Here is a 25,177-nt window from a genome sequence, read left to right on the forward strand (position 1 = left end):
GTCTACGATCTGAATTTATCCACTCAGTCTAAAATAAAATTCACCTCGTCAAAAAGTGAACTGGTTGTTCGATAAGTTTGATCAAACGACAAGTTTGTTCTACTAGATTTTACTAGGTTGCTCAAGAAACTTTGTCGTTCGATAAAACTTATCGACGAACCTAGTAGTTGGTTTCAAACTTCTTAAATACATAATTGAATTCTGTGAACGTCAAACGCTTTGTAAAATGAGCTTTCCATTTTAGGTTCGTTAACAGCTTCTGTGTCGATCCACAATTTTTAAAAAGGACACTCTGTGAAATTAGCGCTGTGTCTTTCTATCGTTCCGAACTACGTTTCTCGAAGATTTGGCTCTAAACACCCCACGGTCACGTCAGAAACTATTCGTCGATGACGTACAGAAATAGTCGAGCACGTATGCGAGGTACGCTTTCGTGCATCGGTCCTTCGGGAAACAGTCTGTCAATGGGACAGATGCAAAGATAAGTCGGAAAGTGTCTCGAACACGGAGGCACGCGGTTCTTCCTGCGTTCTGGTGCCGTAACTTCTTCAGTAAGGGTTGTTTTAAAAAAGAATCTTAAATGGAGGGTGAGCGAAGCACCTGTTCTCACTTTCGATGCGCCGAAAATACTCGACCAACGACTAGGAAGCAACCGGCGAGAATTTTTCTTCCGCTGTTGCGGACGTCGTAAAAAGTTACGCGTTTCGAAACTTCTAGAAAACAAATCACACCCTCTGTCGCGACGATAACGTCAAACTGGCGCAAACTTCGATCGCGATTTGAACCTAAAATTCGAACCACAGAGCGAAGACGATCTAAGCTTCTTATTCCAATTATTGTCACTTTAAGCTTATCGCGTAACTTTGTTTAATTATTTTAGAAATTATTCAACCTAAACATACTCTCAGATTAAATGGTAACAATTGCTTACGTTGAATACTATGTATTGATTACTAATTGTGTAACAAAAAATGTACAACGAGATTCAATATCCCTACGGGTGTCACTTGAAAAGTTGTCACTCGAATGAAAATGATTCTTACATTTCAACGATCTAGTTTGAATAACAATTGCAACGTTAAGTAAAACAAAGTCCAAATTTAGTATGAAAATTATTCTATTCGCGATTTATCGTACATTATTCGATTGTGGATAGCGTAATTTAAATGGCAGTTATAGGGACACTAAGAGTTATTGGGACATCTACCCTAGATGTGACGCGGTGGAATCGTTCGTGCATTTCCTCCGCGAGAAACGGGTCGATGCTCGATTCCTCGTTAAAACCAGCCTTCTCAAACATCAACAACATTTCTAGACGCATACGCAAACTCGTTGCAGACGAAAGCCGCGCAACAGAAACGTGACAGATATCGCGGAACTCAATGGACAAACGTTGCTTCGATCGATTAAACCGCAAAGTATGCGACTTACCGCGAGAAACCAGAAATACAACATTCAACGAATACCTCGGTCAACTATCTAATAAGGACGATCGGTCTATCTGGAAAGATACGAAAGAATTAAAAAGACCATCGCTAATATTTCCACCGCGGAACAAATCATTCGGAGATCGTAACGATTACGGGGCGAATTTGATTTCGATCTTTGTACGAGAAAATTCTTTGTCTCGTTCGAAAATTGAAAGATACCTGGTACGAGTTTGCGATCATTTTTCACAGAATAATATTCACGTTTTACCTTGCTCGATAATACAGAGTTTCCAATAACAGCGATAGAATTTTGTATCGTTACAATCGCCGTGTTTGTTGTCAAATTGTCAGAATATCGCGATAGTTGTATTCGGTAGCGTTTTGCGAATCAGCGAGGATCGATACACAATTGCTCGATGGGTTGAAGTTATTGAAATTTATCATCGAAATACTTGTTCGTTCACAGAACTGACAAGATATGGGCATTTTATGGAATTCTGTGTCGCAATCGCTCCCCTAAACGTAATCCTGGAAAATGTTTAAACGATATGGCACTTCGTGTACAATATTATCGAATGTACTTGGAAATGAAACGAGTACCGGATTCACTTTCGTGGTTTCTATTTTATTTCGATTCAAAATTCTATCGCTTTTTATTGGGAAACCATTTACCATTATCTGAATAGTAATTTTTACATTACTTTATGAAACGACTGTAGGAGGAACTGAATTGAAATTGAAACAAATGTACTTGCTTACGGAATTATTAAATACATCGGAGAGACGTTTATGAGAAGAGTTCTGGGAATACGTACACGTTTCGTACAAAACATTTTAAACCGATTATTTCAAAATTGGAAAAAATTGTTGAAAATTATTCTAAAATCTCTTAATTGTTTTTACACAGTTTGAATGTATAATACAAATAACAAATAATACTAATATGTATTTGATGTAATCGTATCTAATAGGTTGCTCGATAAGTTTTGTCGTTCGTTAAGAAATGGAGCTATTAGATTCGTCGTTTTATTTTTCTAAACATGGTACTACAGTTTGATGAATGTGAAGTTTCGTGTATATCTTTCGACTCGTTCGTATATTTACAATTGTTCAAAGTTGAAGTGTCATAATAATTTTTTACAATGATAAAAACGACAAAACTTATTGAACAATCTAGTACAGATGTCGCGCGGTTTGAATCGGTAAGACCGTGTTTGCAGTCGGATCGTGCACCGCCCCAAAAATTCCTTCAATCGGTTAAAGGTGCAAAAAACTTATGAAACGATCGAACGTTCCGCCGATCGCGAACATCGATTTTCTCGAGGTAAAAAAAAAGTTTCGAAAATTCCATCGAACGATCGTCATCGCGGCGGTTTAAGGAAATCGTGACCGCCGCGGTCGTTCGTACCTTTCGCGTATTCGCTCACTGTTGCAACAACGTTTTGTAATAATCCGGTACCGTTCGTTATCGTGTTTCTCATTTAACAGTCCGCTTCAATTAGCCGTCAATTAGATACCACCACCGGAGTACCAGCTGATTAACGACTGTCTGGAACCGGTCAAATCGTTAAGTCCGACATCAAAGCTCGGCCTCGCGGCCCGAACCGCCTGACCTCTCTGAACCCGCGTGGCAGTTCCAGCCGCGTATATATCCGCGAGCGCGTGCGTATTTTATCATAACGCGCGTCTGTAATCCGCTCGCGCGAGTCGTTGTGTGTCCTCGTTACAGGGAAATTTCAATCGCGGCCGGCGCTATTATTGCGTTCCACCGATTCGCTCGAGAGCCCGAGTAAGCTTCTTTTTCCTTTTACCTAATTATGACGCGTTCCCACACACCGCGCGCCAATCGATAAGCGCGCGCGTATCTCGCCTTCTTTCTCCATCGCTCTCGTTTCTCTTACGGAACCCGGGCGGGATCACGAGTCGGTTTGCGATCGATGCGATTTAATTTAGAGCAGAGGTGCGCAAAGTCCGCGTACGGACTCCGTTTCTCCCAAATGTCGCCCTCTCGTTCGATAGAAATCCGTATCGCGATCGTTCGAAAACGAATTGAAAAATCTCGAACAAATAACGGAGACGTTGCGATACCTTTCGATCTATCTTCTATTATGAATATTAATTGAATATTCATTCAATATTAATAATACTATTCAGCTGGTATTAAATGGTAACAGTAGCTTACTCACTAAAGATAGCTTTAAATACTATTTTAAATCGAGATAATCTTTGCTCGAACAGAACATTATTTTTGTACATACATCGGTCGAAATATTAATGTTGTGTAAGTTTCAAACGAAAGAAAGAAACCGCGTAATTGGGATTGAAAAACTCATTGTTTTAAGGAGCCTTTTGTTTCTAATAGTTTCTATCGATACAAGGGTTGTCAACTTTTTACGACTTCTTTAAATATACACCGTGTAGTTAGTTCGTTCGAGTAACTGAAAATGTTCGAACAATTTTGTATAAATGATAAAATCAAATTAGGTTGTTCGATAAGTTTTGTCGTGTTTTCCATTGTAAAATAATACTATGACACTTGAACGTTTGAACAACTGTAAATATACGAACGAGTCGACGGATCTGCGTAAAATTTTAAAAAACTTTAAAAAAGAATCACGATAATACCATCTTTAGAACGACAAAACTTATCGAGCAACCTACTAGATCTCGATGCAATTTCGTTCTCGCGAGAAAATGATACAACCGATACTTAAGATCCAAAGTCTCGGTGCATGCGTGTTTCGTCGATACGAAGAATCCCCTGAGAATGAATGCATTTTGATAAACCTTGGAACGTGTGTTTGAAATAATTTTAAAACATCCCGTGAAATAATTTTCAAACATCCCGTGAAATAATTTTAAAACATCCCGTGAAATAATTTTAAAATGTCCTATGAAATAATTTTCAAACATCCCGTGAAATAATTTTAAAATGTCCTATGAAATAATTTGAAAACATCCCGTGAAATAATTTTCAAACATCCTATGAAATAATTTTCAAACATCCCGTGAAATAATTTTCAAACACCCCGTGAAATAATTTTAAAACATCCCGTGAAATAATTTTCAAATAATTTTAAAACATCCCGTGAAATAATTTTCAAATAATTCTCAAATATTCCCGTGAAATAATTTGAAAACATCCCGTGAAATAATTTGAAAACATCCCGTGATATAATTTTCAAATATTCCCGTGAAATAATTTTAAAACATCCCGTGAAATAATTTGAAAACATCCCGTGAAATAATTTTCAAATATTCCCGTGAAATAATTTTAAAACATCTCGTGAAATAATTTTCAAATATTCCCGTGAAATAATTTGAAAACATCCCGTGAAATAATTTGAAAACATCCCGTGAAATAATTTTAAAACATCCCGTGAAATAATTTTCAAATAATTTTAAAACATCCCGTGAAATAATTTTCAAATATTCCCGTGAAATAATTTTAAAACATCTCGTGAAATAATTTTCAAATATTCCCGTGAAATAATTTGAAAACATCCCGTGAAATAATTTGAAAACATCCCGTGAAATAATTTTAAAACATTCCGTGAAATAATTTTCAAATATTCCCGTGAAATAATTTGAAAACATCCCGTGAAATAATTTTAAAACATTCCGTGAAATAATTTTCAAATATTCCCGTGACATAATTTGAAAACATCCCGTGAAATAATTTTCGAATATTCTCGTCGTTGTTCGAAAGTTGTTCGACGGAGGGTCGATTTCGATCGTCCCACCAGCGAAAAAGGTTGCGCACCACTGATTTAGAGCTTGGCCAAGTCTGAATCGCCGTGGCTGCAGCCGCCGCTGGACTCTAATTACACCCCTCCGCGGTGAATTAAAATTCAGCAAGAAAACCGTAGCCTCCGGCGGACGTAATCGGGACGCGTGCGGGCTGCCGCGATTGAGCCATACCCCGATTGATTACGCTCGCGGTGCCATCGTTCGGCATCGATCTCGATCAAGTCTCCGGAGGTATGTATTCTCGATAGAGGAGCGCCGCAGTCCCAGAGACCGAACGGTGCGGTGTTTCGTTCGACGCAGCGTACCGTGAGCAATTAGGGCAGTAAAAGGATAATTGCGTTTATGTAAAATTGCCCCGGCCGGCGCTGTGTTGTTATTGTCTCCCGTTCGGCACGCGAAACGTTTTTCGTCGCTGAAAATTACAGATTTGTTTTTATATCTGGCGAGAACGTGTCGTTAACCGGACCTCGATCGATATTCGGTCTTTTCGCCGCTGCCAGCTCGCAACGTTACAATCCCTAATAGCAGTAATTTCTGTTGGCATTACCGGGCAGCGAGCGTCGACAACCGCGGCTCCCTCGTACCCGCGAATCATGGCCGGGCAATAAAAAAAAGTTTATGGCACGAGCGTTCCCTCGACGCGGATAAACGTCATTCGACCGATGCGCCGCGGCGACTTCTCGTCTTGCGGAACGATCGCTTTGTCAATACCTCGGTGCACTCTTCTCGAGCAGTCCGTGTAATTTCGAGGTGAGAGAGAATCGATTTTCTTTGCATATTCTTCACGGTGGAAGCGACAAAGACCCAGTTTCGAAGCGTTACGGCGAAACTTTGAAACATCGGGAAGATTCCAGGACCTTCGCTCGAGCTTTCAACGCATTCTAAAAGTATAAAACTAGTTTCAAAGTCGTATCTCTCGAAATGAAATTTCTCAAGCTCTAAATCTCGATAGTCTGTACCGAGATACCGTGTCGTATCGATGCAAAGATCTTTTTTACTCTTGAAGAAATATTCCATTACGTCTATTTATTCGTATATTTTCTGTGTAAAAATTCGTCCAAGTATATAAATGGTAATACGATGAATTATAGGTATCTGTAAGGAAAAAATATAATCTTTTATATAAAATATGACACGTTTCGTAAAAATTTTTTTACCATCCGCTGTGTCGCGTTAGTGGTTTATCGACGTAGGTTGTTAATTGCTGCGAAAAATGTTCGAGCGTTTATTATTTTAAGAAATTTATATTTTTCATTAAAAAACAAGTTCAACTCCGTGTACGTTACAACGTATAGCAAGCCAAAAGAAGTTAAACGGAGTCTTGCTATATTTCCTTTTCCACATTTTGAACCGAAGGTGGTGTATTGCAGCGGTTCGAGCGAACCCGCTATCATGAACGTTCGCACTCGGCCACAGAACGTTAATTGTTATCGGAGCACACGGATTTCGCCTCGCAAAGAGCTATTTACGACACTTCAAAATCGACGCCCATTATTACACGCTCACACGTGAGTAACGAGTGTACAGTCCGATCGTGCGCTGCAAGTTCTCTAAACCGGCATTGCTCAATACTTTACGATCGCCATATTTTCGCACTAAAACGATTCGAAACAAATATTACCGCATATACGGCTCGAACGAGCATAGTGTATTTATTCGATGTAAACGTTACGACCTTTAATTTGGGTCCTGTTCGGTACGTGATTATTAATATGTAGAAATATGCAAGAGAATGGTACAAGAAGAACAAGACGCAATTAAGTAAATATAAAAATACGTGCACGTACGTGTAACGAACAGGTTGCAACGATACGCAACTCAAATATTGTATTTTATTTTATTACGAGTTTGTCGAATAAATTATTTGTTTTCTTATATATATATATAACGTATTATAAATTGATTAGCATATACTCGTAACATTTTTCACGTTTTTCAATCTGTTTCTCTCGTCCCATCTTTAAGGAAGAAGAATACTCTTAATTTTACAAACATTCAGATTGTACGTTTGGAAAATGAACTCGTTCGTTATTTATTCTAAATTTCGTTAATTATTTCTAAATTTCCAAGTGTTAACGAACAACCTTTTACCCATTAAAAGAATAAAAACCTATCGAACAAATAAACCGTGCTCCTTCGTACGGTGGTACGATATTCGTTCCGAATACGAGCAGGATATATTGGTTGTGTGTACTTTTCGAAACGATACGAATTGCGTTATGCTTTTCTCGTATTTCGTCATCGTTTGATCGATTGTCACGAGTCACGGTATCGCGAACGGATAGAAATCGGTGTCGTTTCTTCTCCGTGAACGCGTGGGAGCAGCCCGTGTGTACGCACCCCCAGCGAAGGGGTGTGGGAAACGGAGATTTCCAATGAAATTCCAATCGACTTTGCTCGCTTCTCCGTGTTTCCAAGCAAGGTCTGGAGGAAGCCGCAGGCAGCGGCGCGGTTTCTGTTCTAAACTTCGTTTCGTGACCGGCTTCGGTGTCCTACAAGACGTTTCACTCGAACGCCGGTGCGCGTTCACGGGACAACTATTGTCCGATCGGCGGGCTGCGACTCGAACCGCGAACCGCGACAATAATTACGCGCTGACACAACCGGTATCCTTTCACATGTGAAACGGTCTGCTCCAGATTCTGAAAGATCAGTCGCGGGAGGGGTCAGCCTGGTAATGATACACCCATGTAGCCTGCATCTGACCCAACCCCCTTTAACCTTCCGCGGCTCCTTCCACGGTTGGTCCTGTTGATATATATTCAGCACGATTTCGCGAACACCCTCTCTCTCCTCCTACGGATGACTCGCGTGCCATTGGGACTCCATCGGGAACTCATTTAACATTTATCGAATCTATTTCGGTGATCTTTGAGTTTTAATCGAGCAGCGCGACCGTGCCGAAGTCGCTCGCATTTATCCGGCCTCGCGATCGCTATTGATTTTGATTTTACAGCAGGAGAGTTTCGATGAATTTATCGAATCTTTCAACGAGCGATTCACCATCGAATTATACGGACGTAAATCTGTCAGGACTTTGGAATATGTTTACAAAATGGAAAGTTTTATCGTTCTGTCGTCAGCAACTTTGATGTTTCCTAGGCTGCGGGCAGAATTTTGAATCGTCTTAATTTCTTCAGGGACGACTTATTTCGACCAACAACGAATCGATAATTTTAACGGTTATACACACGGGACGTCCATTACGGTACGTAGGTGTTGCGTCGTTGGAAAATTTCATTACGAACTTTTGGTCGGAATTGGAGCGATTGCTGTCGCGTTACACATATCGAAAGTAGTTTAAAAACTATATGTACACGTGTGCGCTAGTATCCTTGAAGAGGTTAAGGACGTTTACATTTCTTCCTGATTAGTTGGTATTCAGGTTTTAATTCGCGAATGTGGAATAATTTTGCATTCGTTCTATTCTTGCTCTGCATATCTGTTAACTTCACGTTGAAGCAGATTTATTGCCGCGTCGTCAACGAATAAGGAGAACGCTTACCTTATTAGGTAGTTCCCCGAGCAGTTTGCTAGCTTCTGTAAATATACATTTTTTACTTTCGTTTAAACTGCTTCCATGCAACATCGTCGGACCCGATCTCCTCGCTATCGCCTATGTTCGTTTCTTCTTCGATGATCGATTCTTTTCAAATGACTCCGAGTTTTCTCTATCTCGCATTGAATTTCAATTCCAACTTTACCACAGTGGGCGATTCAATTACCTCGGAAGATTTATTTATCCGTTTGTGAATTCTAAACGGCAACGCGTTACAGTGAACCTCGCTATTTATTTCGAATCCCGAGTTTCTTCTCGTTTAACAAGATTCTCCCGTACCAGTAATAATCATTATCGTCGTTGATTATCGATCGGTATTGTAACAACTCGCGTACATTCGGCACGCTTTTCGTTTCTTTTTTTCCATTCGATGACTTTATTCACCGTAACGATACAAAATACAAATTCACGAAGACAATACACACTCTGAATAAAGCAAGGTGAAAGGGCGAGGTTCAGCGAATTGTTGTTTTGTAACGTAACACCTTTCGCTGTAAAATGTCAATAAAAATAACACTCCTTGTACGATCATTGAATTTGCCTTGAACCCCTCTGGAAACTAAAAGGAGTAATAAATAAGGTGCCGTTTAAGGAAGTCGAGACGACCTTGCTCTTTTATTCGAAAAAAAAGAAAGGACATTTTAGAAGCGTTAACTATCACACCATATTAATGTTTAGGAAAATCAGTAAGTCTTACATACAACGTACAGATTTTAATCTCGATTCGATCGCTGGTATATTTTCTCTTTCAAATTTATTTAAATTTAATATCGTAAGTCGCTTGGTCGATCAGTCGCGACGATGAAATTTTTAACTCGTTCGATGAAAATAATTTCAGCGGTGTCGCGCACGTTGTAACGAAGCTTGTTACACGATGAGAAACGTCACCGATGTTATTTCGATCTAATATATTAATATTCTCTGGTACGCTACTCTCTGGCCAATTATCGTAAGTGATTGAAAAATCGTGGATCCCGTTACTACGAACACCCCGTGAATAGTTACGGTTCACAGGCGAGGTACGGCTACACGCTGTTATTAACCTAATGGCCCGTAGCCTGACAGTACTTGTACCGAATATGCGCGTTAAAAGGGAGATTGTACGCAGCGAAGAGGGAAGAGTGGGGGAATGTCACCCGCGATTCCATAATTAGAATCGACGAGGATAGTGGGTTCCACGGGTTCGCGTGGTTGTGTTCCGTTACGAGAGACGCGCAGATATCGCGGGTTTACCGAGGAAACGTCGCGTCGCGTCGCGTCGCGACGCGTCGATCCACGCGTAAGTGGATCTCTGCTCGGTACTCGGCCCGTACAAATCGATCCCATTATGCGGCACGATCGCATCCGATTTTAATGGCTCGACGTAAAAGCGATCGTTTCGTCACCTGTACCACCTTCGACGATCGCTTTCACGCACGTTCGCAAATGGCGTTGATTTTCTGCGACTCGTCGACCCAGCATTTCGTAATGACGTTTTATCGCCGATCGTGATACAAGCTGAACGTCGATCTGTCGCGGTAATCTTCGTACGCGTTCGCGATGAAATCTTGTAAATTATCGTTCGACGCGTTCACCGATCGTTTTCGAGAACGATTTTCATCGGACGAGTCGAACAGAACGTAAAGACGACGATCCGTGTATTATTCGGCTACTTGGTTCGGCGGTATTCGGGTCTTTTTCGACCCATCAGGTCTCCACAATCGAAACTATTACAAAAGATATTTCTTCGGTTCGTATTTGTGTTTCCTTAGTTGTCTCGTTATACTCTAAAGCGAAAAACACGAGCTTTACGCTTTTGAGACACTTTTTAACCAAAGATTTTGAACGGATGGTCGAAAGTAAAAACCTTTCAAGGTTCAATGGGATTTCTACGGTCGAAAACGATGATCCCTTTTCTTAAAATGTAAATTCATAAAGTGTATTCGTGAATAATCCGATCTCTCCGATGAAACTTTACAGAACTGTAAAATAGTCAAAAATAGGGGATACGCATTTTTGTTCAACGATGGTGATTCGAATTTAAAAATTGAAACTAATGTTCGAAGTAGTCATCAGTCCTTCGATGATACCTACAATTTTATCGGATGTGCAAGGAAATATTTTAAACGAACCCTGTACGCTTTTTGACGGAAAATAACACGATAACGTAGACAAAAATAAAGATTAAATGAGTCGATAAATCACTCGCGAACACCGACATCTGCGTTATCTAAGACCGATTATCGTCCATAGTCTGAAAGGGATAAATATTCATGGCGGTTCGGTGACCATTTCGAAAGATCCTTTGCACGATCTCAGCCTCGAAACAGAAGCATAGAGGCAAAAGTATTTCTTCTTACGAGCTTCGCGAACAGATTTAGAGATAGATATGGTAATTAAACAGAGGGAGGAAAATCCTTCGGTGGTCTCGAATGGTCGGTTGATTTTGCTCGGACCATAGCACGGGTCGCAATAATAGTGCAGAATCTTTTCTCGCATGAAATTCAATTCCTGCGTACCTTGGAATCTCTTATTAAATATGGCTCTATAGATAGCAATTTAATTGCTACTTTCTTAGCAATCTGCTGGAATAGTTGCATTATAATGTTCGGTATTTCTTAACGTCCTAAGTAGTCTATGCTGGAACATGGTCAGGAAGGTATTTAAGTAATTTTACATCGGGGATCTTTGTACCAAGACTCGAATGCTTTAACGCTTTAGGGAAAACATTCCGATGAGCGAGTTATTCGCACATCAATGCCGACAGATTTTAAACACCGTTTATTCGGTAATTTCGTCGACTGTTGGAATACTCGAAAGCGATATTACCTTCGTAATGTAACTGGATTTTATACGTTTAATTTCTCGTCGTAAATACGGAAATGGAATTATTTTCAGCGGAAAATAATTTTCGATGCAATTCTACGAACGATTGCGCGATGAAGTGACGCAACGAAGAAAGGTGTTCCATTTTATCGCACTTTCCTAAAATTCAGCTCATCGAGAGGTTAACACGACGATTCGATGCATCATCGAACCTCCGTTATGTTCGTTTCGTAACAGGTATTCGATACTAATGTAAATATTTTCTGCTTCGCCTATCCGATTAAATTCGGAGCACATTACTCGTGCCGATTACAATGGCGATCCCCATTCACGCGAACGCGCGAATCGTAGCGCACAAGAGGAGTGATAAATTGCGCGCAAGCGCTTCAGAACTCTCGATCCGTGTACAGTACCGAGAAGGTACCTGAAAATTGGAGCCGAGCATCATTAAGGGCGAAATAACGATGACGTGATTAAATAACAGTACGTTACAATAGCGAGCGAGTACCGAGACCGGTTAATGAAATTGGATATTAATATCGCATTCCGAATAGAGAAAAAAGAAACGACGCGCCGATGAAGAGGTTTTAATGCGAGCAACAATGTGCCGGATCGAGGTGTAGCCGCGATACGGGCATCGATCCATCGATCTTCGTGAAAAAGAATACCGACGATCGACCGCGTATTGGAACACCTGCGGAGAAATCGGCGCCGACGACCGGCAGGACGATCGATCGAACGATCGGCAGCGATTTCTTGTATCTACGCGATCAAATCCCACGGATAAAACGAGAGACGGCCGTACGAAACTGGAGCTACGATGTCGCAATCTTTTTCGTTGCTCTTGCGCTCCTCGTCAAACGACCGGATCACTCGAATCGATCGATCGATGACCCTGCCCGACCTTACGGTAAGATCGCGTCGTACCGCGTCGTACCGCGTCCTATCGCGTCGAACTATAGGTATTGTGTGGCAACCGAGTGCGTTTTATCGGGGTAAAATCCGTGGACCGGTGACGAACGCGATTCCGGTTAAATCGATGTGAAAGCTTTCGAGCCACTCGGCTCTGTCTTCGAAACGTTTCCTTGGGTCAGTCTTCGTCACCCTTTGGATTCTTTACCGTGCTCGAACGGTTTTCAATCTAGTCGAGAGAAATTTATAGTATATCCGTGGAAAATTCAGCCAAGTTTAAAGATTTCTTCACGGTATACACATTGATGTACTAACGATCGAAAGTACGGAACCAAAGTTGGATCCAAATCTTATAGATAGTACGCATCGTTCTACGAACACGAATTGGCAAAGCTGATGAAGAAATTACGTTCGATATTTGGGCGTTTGTATAATATTAACCCTTTGCTTTGTAATATCGAGTGTAACGCGTGGTTCGTATTGAATGACAAAAACGACTTGTATGCGTAGCAACATTCGCCGCACTTTGAATTATTGCTCAACCTTCCCGAATTAAAATTTTGTTTTCATAAATAGTTCCAATGATCGTAAAGCTAAATCGTGACACTACGAAGATGTAGATTCGTAAACGTGAAAATTTATATTCAGTTAACGCGAAACTTCGTACAAGAGCGAAACAGGTAGTTATTTAAATGGTTTCGATTGAGAATTAATCGAGTTAGATACCTATACCGGCAGAAATCCTTTTATTAAATATCTCCCATAACCGCTGTTGTAAATGGTACATTGGCCTCGCGCGCTTGCGTTAAATTGATTCAATCATAACGGTCTGAAAGGCGTGCTGCATATTTGACACAAGAACGAATAATCAACGATAGATAGCGAGCGTGGAAACACGAATCTTTCAGCGCGTTTAAAACACTGATCTATAATTACCTCTCAAAAGGGGGCCTGGCTAGTGCAGGTAATAACGAGCAAGTCGGCATAATACGCGGACTAATTGCCGCAAATATTCCAAAGTGAAACTCGAAGGAAGAATTGTGACTAAGATCACGATCTTTCGCCGCGAGATCAACGATAGCTACATAGTTGGAGATTTATTGGCCTGGGATAATGGTATCTCTCGAGAGCAAAAATGTAAGAATATACGTAAAAAAGAAACTAGACAATACAATGGTAACTATTTGATAATTACGTACATCGGCTTATTTTTATCGCGCAAGAATGTGCCGCTAAACGTATCAGTGAAGTTTAAAAATAAACACAAGTTGTCGCAAAAGTACAATGTCGATGCGCAACAATGGATGACACGCGATCTTTCAATGATTTTACATAGTAAAGAATGTTCGTTGATTCTCCTTTGAATTGAGAAGTGTTTCAAGAGACAATAAGAATCCGAAATAACACTAGTTTTCTATTTTTAACGTGTAGTCGTTTTAAATTTAATCAACGACGAAAAGTATACACATCCTTTTTAAGTACGAGAATAAGTCGTATGCAACTGTTACGCGTTCTTGGAAATTCGATATCAAGTGTCGCTGTTGGATCGTTAAAAATGTACGAGTAACGGTCGAGCGCGGTAGAACGAGACCGGTGACTTTGAGAGAATAGTTAATTCTATCGCAGATATTATTGATACAATGGTTCCGATATAAAGCACTCGTATCTAGCGTTAAACGTAACACTTTCGAATAAGTGTGTCTACCAATGGGAGTTTTCTTCAAATTGACAGGATCCATTTGTTTCGTAGATTTCTACTATTTGTTTCATAAATTTCTACTATTCGTTTCATAAATTTCTTCCATTTGTTTCATAAATTTCTACCGCAACGTTACCCATTCCGTGTTAAGATTTACAGCGCTTATAAGAGCCCGAGTATCTCCGTTTACATTATCGGGATGACAATTTGAGGTAGATTTCCATATAAACGCGCGCTCGTGGTACGACGGAGAGGAAAACGAATCGTTCGTATAGAAAATAATGAAGGGGTCGAGGGACGTTTCTTCGAGGTGCTCCCGACTTTAGGAAGCCGCGAAGATTCGGTACCGTTCGACGATCGGATCCAAGTTCGGTGAAAATGCGCGATTTCTTTAACGAGAAACGCACGGAAACGAGGAGTCGAAGCCGGAGGATTTAGACCCACCGAGACGAAACGATCGTGGCCAGTTTGTTGACGTAATCGACGAAAACGCCTCTCATACCGAGGCAGGCGAATCGGTTGAGTGGTCGAGTGGCAGGCCGGTGGTTATCTTCAATTTTTCCATTAAGGCACAGGTTGGTCGCCTAATGGTTGCTACTTGCTTCTCCGGGCATTTCGACAGTGGATCTCACTCCTGACTGGGCAACGCCTCCGCGTTCCCGTACCACGATGTCGAATAACGATGTTGGCCGCATAGACCGTGTATTCTCGGAGCGCGTTACGGTTTCGAATTCTCGAATTCCGTCTCTCGTGGCTCTCGTTGCAGTTATCCGGGTCGTGGGGAGAGAACAGGAGGAGGAAGATGGAGAAAGGGAGGGCAGGGGTGGGGGAGGGGGGCGTGTCGCCGTCTATTTTTAGGACGAACGCTAAAATCGGTCGATAGGGATTTCGTGGTACGCGCGGCACCCGCGCTCACGCTGCACCTTCGCCTTCGAGACGATGGCACATAGGAAGAAACAGGTTTGACAACCTGGAGGTGGGCTCACCGGGGCCACGTGCTGCGGCGCATTACTTATAATCCCATCAGCGTCTCTCTTTCTCTCCTTCGCCCGCCTCCTCCTCCCTCTGCTCTTTTTCCACCTCTCCGCCGCCTCCGCCGTCTTTCCATTTTATTTCTCTTCTTCTTCTTCTTCTTCTTCTTCTTCTCCTCCTCCTCCTCCTTTTTCTTCTCCTTCTTCTTCTTCTTCTTCTTCTTGTTCTTCTTCTTCCTCTTCTTCTTCTTCTTCTCCTCCTTCTTCTTCTTCTCCTCCTTCTTCTTCTTCTCCTCTTTCTTCTTCTTCTTCCTCTTCTTCTTCTTCTTCCACTTCTTCCTCTTCTTCCTTTTCTTCCTCGTCTTCCTCTTCTTCCTCGTCTTCCTCTTCTTCCTCTTCTTCCTCTTTTTCTTCTACTTCTTCTTCTTCTTCTTCCTCTTCTTCCTCTTCTTCCTCTTCTTCCTCTTCTTCCTCTTCTTCTTCTTCTTCCTCTTCTTCCTCTTCTTCTTCTTCTTCTTCTTCTTCATATCTGACTTCTCTCCTCCCCCACATTCTCGAGTCTCCATCGAACTGTTCGTGTCTCGTTCACCCTTCCGCACGTTCCACCGCGCTCGGATCGCAATAAATGCTGGACTAAACGCTCGACATTCTTATCTTTGCTTCAACCCTCGACTCGTAGGTCCAGTGCCAGAATGACGGGCGTGTGCACCGTTTTTTTTCAACGCGTCGCGTCCAATCGATGATAAACGCTGTTCACACGAGGACGAGATCTGCGCGAGAAAATAATTTTTTCGGTAGAAAAAACGAGGAAACGATTGTCACGGGGATTTTCGATTCGTTGGGTTCAGCCGCGATAATCGATAGCGGTCCGTGTCGATAAATTGAAACGTAAAGACGGACGTGACGCGTGCAGTCAAGAGGCACAACCCACTCTTGAATTATTAACCACGTTTATACCGTACCTTTTAAGGGACTTTTATCGTTGCGTCCGAAGCATTCGTTGAACGGAATTACAAAAAGTGCAAGTCGCGATATTGTTTATTATTTCAACGCTTCGACGAGCGAGGAGAAACGAAAACAACGAGCGTCTACGTGTGTACCGATTGTAAGCTTCTAAAAATAGCGAACCGTATATTCGTGATAAAACATCGTTTAGTACATTCATTCTGATCAACGCCTGCGCGAAGATCGTGCGCTCGGACTTCGAACCGGGTACATTGTATCGTATTGCCCTTTGTATCTTCGTTGCACAGCACGCAATACCAGTTCAGACTCTCATCTTGACTCGCCGATCTTCGTCTTCTTTCACGGCGCTTTCAATTCTGACGATTTCTTAGTTTTCGACGTAGCAGGTTCCGTGCCGGTGCCTGTCTCTATTTTTAAATTCAACGTCTGGTTTATCGTTATCGTTATCAATGTTACGCAAATTATCCAATAATTCCAGCACACGTTGCATCGAGTTAGTTTCCACGGCAGCTGTCGTATCTCTTAACCCTTCGATCTTTCCGAACGTATTCAATAATCGCGCACCGTAATAATTTACGCACCGTGGAAAAATCCATTATTCCATCGTTAAATCCGTTCGAGGCATCTTCCACGTCGTATTCGTCCCCATTATCACCCACACGTACACCGACCGTTACCCGTCTACGTATATTCGCTTCGCGTATCCGCGATAGAGACGTTTAATAATAATAATAACGGCAATATTTCTCGCAATCGATATTTTCAACGCGACGAGCAATTTATATACTTCGACGCGATAAAATTTGCTTAAACGCGAAGAGCGCACGAAGTGGCGTCCCGAGCGTCGTTTTATCGCCTTCTAACTGAATCGAAGCGATTCGTGCCAGGTAAATTACTCGAACGATCCCGCGCGGTCATATTTCTACATTGTATTTGCAATAGAGAATTTACGCTCGTTACAGCCACCGCGTACAGATATTTACACGCGCGGGTACGCGTTACGCGAAAACGCGGACCTCGATATTATTACGTATCGCGCATAAACAAGGCGGGGACCGCGCGGCACGGTGAACCTCTAACGCGCCGGTTGTTAATTTAACGTGTCCCGCTCGGGGAAAAATCGAGTGAAAGTTCAAGCCTCGGTGCACGGTGTCCCGGCTTCGGATGTCCTTGTGCACATTGGCCACGGCTCCGTGTCGGAAAACGGAGACGGAACCTGTTTTGTTCCCGCGACCGAATAGCGTTTCTGATTCGTTCGCGGCCGTTTTAGCGGGCCGCTGGTTCGTTATTCATCCACGTATCCGGCCCCGACACGGTAACGCGCTCGCGCGTTCCCGAGTTTGATTGACGCGGACATATTAATTTATTCGCAGCGGCGAAGTGGCTCGCGGCCGCGTTAGCCACGGGAACGATTAGAGGGGTCTTCTACTCTAGAACGTTAGAAAAAGAAGGGGCGTTCGTTGCAAATCTTTTTACTCGGAAACTATTAATAGCAACGATTTCGAACCTTGTGTATTTTTACGTATTTCGGGCAGGGTGATTCGTGAGAAACGGAAAACCCAAATTTCTCTGGTAACGTAGAATAAGTTGGGACCTTCTACTTTGAAACGCTAGAAAAAGAAGGGGCGTTCGTTGCAAATTTTTTTACTCGAAAACTATTAATAGCAACGATTTCGAACGTATCTTTACGTATTTCGGGCAGTATTTTTGCAAAGTGATTCGTGAGAAACGGAAAACCCAAATTTCTCTGGTAACGTAGAATAAGTTGGGGTCTTCTACTCTAAAATGCTAGGAAAAGAAGGGGCGTTCGTTGCAAATTTTTTTACTCGAAAACTATCAATAGCAACGATTTCGAACCTTGTGTATTTTTACGTATTTCGAGCAGGGTGATTCGTGAAAAACGGAAAACCCAAATATCTCTGGTAACGTAGAATAAGATAAGGCCTTCTACTTTGGAACGCTAGAAAAAGAAGGGGTGTTCGTTGCAAATGTTTTACTCGAAAACTATTAATAGCAACGATTTCGAACGTATTTTTACGTATTTCGGGCAGTATTCTTGCAGGGTGATTCGTGAGAAATGGAAAATCTAAATTTCTCTGTTAACGTAGAATAAGTTGGGGCCTTCTACTTTGGAGCACTAGAAAAAGAAGGGGCGTTTCGTAGCGAACGTATTGCTCGAAGACTATTAATTAGCAACGGTTTCGGGCATTGCATATTTAATTCTACATATTCCTATAAGACATACACAATCGCGAGAAACGAATCGCCCAAACAGTTCTGTGAAAACCGAAGGTAGAAAATAATTTTTATTATTCTTTCGCCGCATAGAATAGTAATCGACGTCAATGACACGACCTTGGTACCAAGGATGGTTTCCAAGGAGGACAATTTTAACTTGGCGTTGTATATTTTTTTATAAAAAAATATCAATTTATGGGAAATGCACGTTACCCGACATGGCTCGATAGAAAAAAACACGCACGCGCGTTCCAGAGATCCCTGATCTTTGAAATTCTACAGATGGAGGGAAGACGAAGATTCCACTGAACTGCGCTAAATTTGTTTCGTTCGCAGCGATTTAATTACAATTACGAATTCTCGAGAGGGTTCGAGAGAGGTTCGAAGGGACTAAAAAATGGATCTTTCGATCCGAATTTACAAGGCTGCCTGTTATAAGCCGGTGAACGCGCGTGGACTGTAAAAAAGGAAAGGAAGAAACGGAGACGGCGAGGCGCGTCGGCGCAAGGAAGATCGCGCGGGTCATCTTGCATCTAGACGGCCTTGCGCGTATTGACTTTGCCGCTGACGAAAAGCGAACGTGGAACCTGTTCCACCGGCTTGTCTAACGCGATCGCGATATTTTTGGAGCTCGTCTCGCTTTCGATTTCCCGACGAGAACTTTCGTCGATCGCGTCGTCGTCGTCGTGGCCGCCACGCTCGATTCCGAATCGATAATTTCGATCGCCGGCGAGCGAACGGGGCAACACGCCGGGCGATTAATTGCAAGAGAAATAAGTGATCCCGTGAGGTTCAACGGGTATATATTCGCGCGGAGGTCGGTGTTTATCGGAGCGGCGTGTAACGAGCACCGTGCCACCGGTAATAATTAGAAGAGGAGAGGATACTGCATCACCAAGGCCGTGGCAAGAAAACGAGGAAGGTGGAATCGAGCTGGATCCGGGACTTAAATAATTAAAGCGTTCACATGGCATCGCGGTTAACGTTTTCTTGCGCAATACGATCTACTCGATCCGCGCGATCCGATCTACGGGCGAACGTTTTTCCGTGGGCCGCGGAATTATCGCGAACGACTTCGACGCTTCTAGCCTGTACCCGCGAACCAAAGAAACGGCAGGTGGTTCCGTATTGGCGGATAGACGATGGTTTTCAGGGTACCGTTCGTGCCCGACGCGCAACGAGCGGAGAGAACCGGAGAGAAGCGGAGAGGAACGGAGAGGAACGGAGAGTAGCGACGGTTGCTCGTCGAGACTCTTGTTGCACAATGAGGAGAAATTTGTCCTTCTTTCTTGTCGTTCGTCGCTGCCGTTCAATTTGCACTTCTGGCCGCGAGTAGGTCGATACACCGTTAACGCAGCCCCCCCCTGTGAAAAGAAATCAAAGGAATAAAACGAGACGAGAGGACACGGAGGTGGACCACGGTTCGTCCTCTTTCGCGAGCCCCGGCCGAGGGAACAAAAGGATTTATTGCTCCCCGCTGGCAAATGTAGCGTTAATACACGTGTCCGGGCGTCGAAATTTACATAGTTGCGTTTATCTCGAAACCAGTTCCTCGGATCACGTCCTCTTCGCCGATCAAATATTCGCGCGCGAGGTGGGGGCCGCGTTCCACCGCTCCTGCTCCGTTCTCCTTTGGTAAACGGGCAACCAGCAACGGGCGACGAGGGAAAAGAATCATCGTTTCCCGGTGCAATTAGCGAAATTGTATAATTAATGACTTCCGACGGGCACGCGTGAGCGTAGCTAGGAATTAACTATTAGTCACTTGTCTCTATTATAACGCATCTGCTTGGCAATAACTCTTGCTTAACTCGAGGCCCATGAAAGGAGGCAAGAGCGTTCGGTTTTCTTCAACGCCGCTCGAGTCTCCTTTCTCTGCGCCGGCGGAAGTGGCGAATCGAGACTCCTCCAAAGACGAGGGAGTAGCTTCTCCTCGCTGTCGTGTAGCCATTCTTTCACTCCCGGAATGCATTACAATCGGCCGGTGGACGGTAATAATATACTCTCGATAGAGGCAAACACGTCTTAACTTTGTACGCGCTTCCATATTAGCGTGTCTCTCGGAGTTATCTTCGAGCGCGCGGTTTTTGCGATATTAGACGTTGTTTCGCGATGAAAAATCGATGCGTCAACGTAGCAATTACCCTTTCAGCCGTATGCTGCGCAAAAACCCAAAGTGTCGGTTGTCGAAGGCGAGAAGGTTTTCCACTTGAATAAGAAACAAAGATACAATTTCAATTCTCAATTGTATTTAAATAACGATACAAATTCTTCGTTTGTTATTTCTTGTTTGCGAATAAAGATATGTTTCTTTATTTAGATCGGAGAGAAATCATTGTTTCGATGCTTAGAAATCACGTTATCGCTTCGATGCGTATCGAAAAACTGTCGCGTTTCGGTCTCAATTACGATACTCGTAAATGTTGCTAAAATTGCGAATAAATATTTAGATTTAAATTTCTCAACGACGTCTTGGCAACATCGTTCGTTTCGAAAAATTGGTAACTATCGCGAGAGACTCTGAACTATTATTTATCGCGAGTAAAATAATTTCTCTTCGAAAAAGTTAAACGACAATTTAGTTCGGTCGAATTTGAGTCGGGCGGTTTTACGCAACAGCTCTATACAATCTCATCCCCGATGACTATACCGAAGCAAACTCTTCCTCAAGACTCACTCCAACGCTGCTTAACCTCTCTTTGCGTTAACGCGATGTTTATGATTCGTATTCCTATATTTCTCAATTATTAAAAAGCCACCTTTGTATTTGCAAATCGTTCGAGCTTCGTTAATCTTCTCGTGCTTCCTTTTAGCGGCTGCTTTTAAAATTGTCGATATTATTATTATTCCATTGTTCGACATCGCGAACGGAATTTTATCAACGTTGGACGCAACCCTGCGAACTCCGAGAGGATTTCGCACGGTGAATCTACGTGAAAAATAAGTCGACACGTGTCCGTGAGTTTTTGCCATTGGGTCAGTCGGCTCGGTTTACCCTCGCTCCTCAAGTCCTGTGCCTCCGTGCGGCTTCGTTCTCCACAATTCTTCCGTGGTCTTCTTTTCGTCTTTTTGCCCCTCTCTTTTCGCTTCTTTCTTGTCCCCGTCCGCTCCGGCCCCGTCTCCCGAGTAGTTACGTACACGTTCGTAACACAACGTGCCAATATCGATAAGTCAGTCGGAACAAAAACAACCGAAGGATCGGTTCGACTCTGCTCCGTTCCTCCGGTACACCCGGTTACCTGCCTTCCCATACGTCTCCCGTTCGGCACGCCGCCGTCGCGATCTCGTTACACGCGCGTATATAGCGAGATCGCACCAGAAGAGGAAGAGAAACCCGAACGGGGATGGAAGGTATCCTTTCTGTCGTGCCTGCCGGTGAACTTCGTGCGTTTTACTCGAACCGAAAGATCGGAGATTTTCGGAATTGACCCGTGAAGAGTTCGAGTGTTTAATTATGGGAGAAGTCGTAATTGAACCGCTCTCGACGTTCTCTCGAATCGAAAATAGTTTTACCGATGGTCGTGATATTAAATTGCGATTATTATGGTACTTAATATTAGTCGAAGAGGGAAATTTTTCTAGGAACGAATTGTAATGCTGATTTATTTAAAAAGAAAAATACAAATCTGTTCGACAATCATGTGTCTCCGTTTATTTAAAAACATTGGGTCATTCCGTAAGTCGTTGCCGGCGATCGATTAGAAAATTTATTTTTGCGAATCAACTTTAACAGAAACAAATTCTTCGAGGTGTGATTTTCTTTATCTACCGTTTAGAGAATAAGGAACGAATAAGAATTACTTTTCTCGAAATTTGTATTGAAATAACTAAAAAAAAATTTTTATTCTCAAATTTGTAAAGTACCTTTTCAAATTCTATACGAATAAACTACTCTCGAACGATTTTCACGCGAGTGTCCTCCCTCGAACAACCATCGAAGCGCAATCGGTGTATACATCCGTACGATGGTCGCGTGTCTCGATAAGTTCGGAGTCGTTCGAAGTAGTTTCTCGGAACTGTTCGAAACGAACTATCGGGAGTTCGAGAACGCGTTTCGTTCCGATCGGTAACCGCGTGGATATTTGCATCCGGGGGCATCTAAACGCCGGTTCGAGACACGAACAGGGAACGAAGGGCTACCGCGAGACGCGTTATCTTCGTCAAATGCAATCAGGGACAGCGAAAGACCGGGCGAAAGCGGGGTGACTTCGGGTGAACGTGGAACAGGGCCGAGCGAGAAAGAGAGCAGAAGGAAGAAACGCTACCGGCTGGTGAGTTACGTCGTCGCGCGAGTGTTCGCCATTTATCTCGAACGGCTAGTCGACTCTAATTGGACTTTACGCTAGTGGGTGGGATCGGAGATGCGGACTGTCGAAAAAAAAAGAAGCATCGGTGCGGCCCGTGTGTATATATATGTATGTACACCGAGCCGGAATAGCGAACGCGGGTACATCCGACGCGAGGTCGATAATTGGTCGAAAGCAGGGAACGATTTGCTCCATTAAATCCCGCGCCACGGGGCCAGGTTCTCGCAGAGTGCTCCAGAACTCCAGGTTGTTCGAGGTGTTCCGGACGGTTACGACGATCGTATCGCTTTGTTACACACCTCCTGCACCCAATGGCTATAATAGAACTATCACATCGATTCCCGAACGCTGCTTTACGGTCTTTACCTGGAAGCTATATTACACAGACGCCCGTTCGGTAATTTCCTACACGTGTCTGAATTTATACGCCCCGGGACCATTAAACTCTTAACGACCGACTCGCTGACGTATTGCGTTTTCCGTGATTCATGCCAATGACGTTTCAATCTCTTCGACGGTCGCGAACGAACAACACTTTTCTCTCAAATGCTCGCGATTCTCCTTTCGATGCGCGCACGATCGATTGGTCGATCGTCTTTCGATTCTTCTCCAGATAGATTTTACCTCGAACGCTCGAAAGTTTGGGGAGGGGGGGCTCTCTTCCGTTCCTCTTAGAAGCAACGCTGCAAATTTCTGCTCCCTGGTATTAAGAGAACTTGGATATACGCGAAAGGTTTGCAAATTTTTATTCCTCGAGGGAGCACGAAGTGTGCAAGAAGTTCGTTCATTTCGTCGGATATGTCTGTTCTAACGATCGATTGTACAAATAGTTGCTTCGACTTGAGCTAACGTTAGACTCGAGAAACCTACCTATAAATTGAGTTTTTATCGAATATCTCCCTTCTACCGATAAATTATCCAAACAGTTGCTCCGACTTAAATAACGTTAGATACAAGTAACGTACCTATAAATTGAGTTTATTTACGACTTGGAACTCAACGTTAGATGGTTAGCTTTACCGAGCGACAATTTGTATGCAAAAAAATGTTCACCTTCTTCGAGAAGTTCTAGGAGAGTACAAAATAATTTGGTTCGAATATAATTAAAATTTTCGTCTTTGATACCATACTTATTCGGCGCTATTGGATCGGCCGCGCGTTGAAAAAATACACGGGAAGAGTCGGAACGATCGACGCCGATTCGTCGACGCTTGAAGCCCGCCGAGACGCGGTTATCGGAATCGGACAGTGTCCCGTTCGTTCGACAACACTTTTCCCGATCTTTCGAGGTGAAGAGGGGACGACGACAAAAAGCGAGACGGAGTCAATAATATCCACGTAAACACCCACACGCGTGGCGGCCCGTATGGGCTCCTCAGCGGCGATTGAGGCACAGCCCGGCCGTAAGTCTTGCTCGGGCATAAACCAATCCTGAAAGGAGAACGCGATGCAACGGGGTATCCATTTCACGAGCGATGGAGACATCGGGGGTACCTCGTTCGATTCCAGCCATATGCTAATTCTCTTGTGAACCGCCGCTCTCGGCGTCGTGTACCGCGGCGGCCCGTACGGAAATAGGAGGAGGGCCTCGAGGATACATCCTCAACGAGCACCATATTAAATCTCTCGCTGTTCCGCTTTCGCGATTGAAATCACCGGTCGCCTTCAAAATGGACACGCGACAGCGAGACGCTCTCCTATACGTGGCCTGTCACCGCGACGCGTACCTACGCCCGTTGGGGGAATCGTTCAATTTGCATCGGTAACACCTTGCAGGGCTAACGAACCCCGTTTGTTTTTCACCTGCACGCAACGCTTCCTATGCGACCCGCATCTTTAACTCATCCCTTCCGCGGAAGGTGTTCGCGTCGAATTGTAGTTCCTAGGGCTTCTCGTTCTCGTTCTCGTTTCGCGGTATACCTTTTATTCTTCCAATGGCCCGATCTAGGGATTTCAGTGCGGGTAAACTTGTACGTTGTTTTTTTTCTTAATTAACGCAATTTTAATCTTCGTTGAGATTATTATTGCGTTACACAGTGCGATATAGGTTGCTCGATAAGTTTGGTCGTTTTTTCCATTGTAAAAAGATACTATGACACTTTTACTATGTACTATTTTCTATGTCAATATACATTTATTGTATATTGTGATTATTGATAAAAGAGACTGATAATTTTTCATTTACAACTATCGACTGATAACTTTGATCGCATTAACCGAATTATTTAACGTAAAATATACTGGTATCGTTTGATTAATCAGTAATGTAACGTCGTCTGCTTACACTTTTGCTCGTCACTGTACTAGGTTGTTCGATAAATTTTGTTGTTTCTTTCGTTGTAAAAAGATACTATGACACTTCGACTTTGAACAACTGTAAATATACGAACGAGTTAACAGATCTACGTGAAATTTCGCAAGTGTTCATCAAACAGTAGTATCGTCTTTAGAAAAATAAAACGAAAAAGCTAATAGCTCCATTTTTTATCGAACGATAAAACTTATCTAGCAACCTATTACATCGCGCAATAAGATACAAG

This window comes from Ptiloglossa arizonensis, chromosome 12 (genome assembly GCF_051014685.1).
Source record: "Ptiloglossa arizonensis isolate GNS036 chromosome 12, iyPtiAriz1_principal, whole genome shotgun sequence".
In the NCBI taxonomy this organism is placed as follows: Eukaryota; Metazoa; Arthropoda; class Insecta; order Hymenoptera; family Colletidae; genus Ptiloglossa; species Ptiloglossa arizonensis.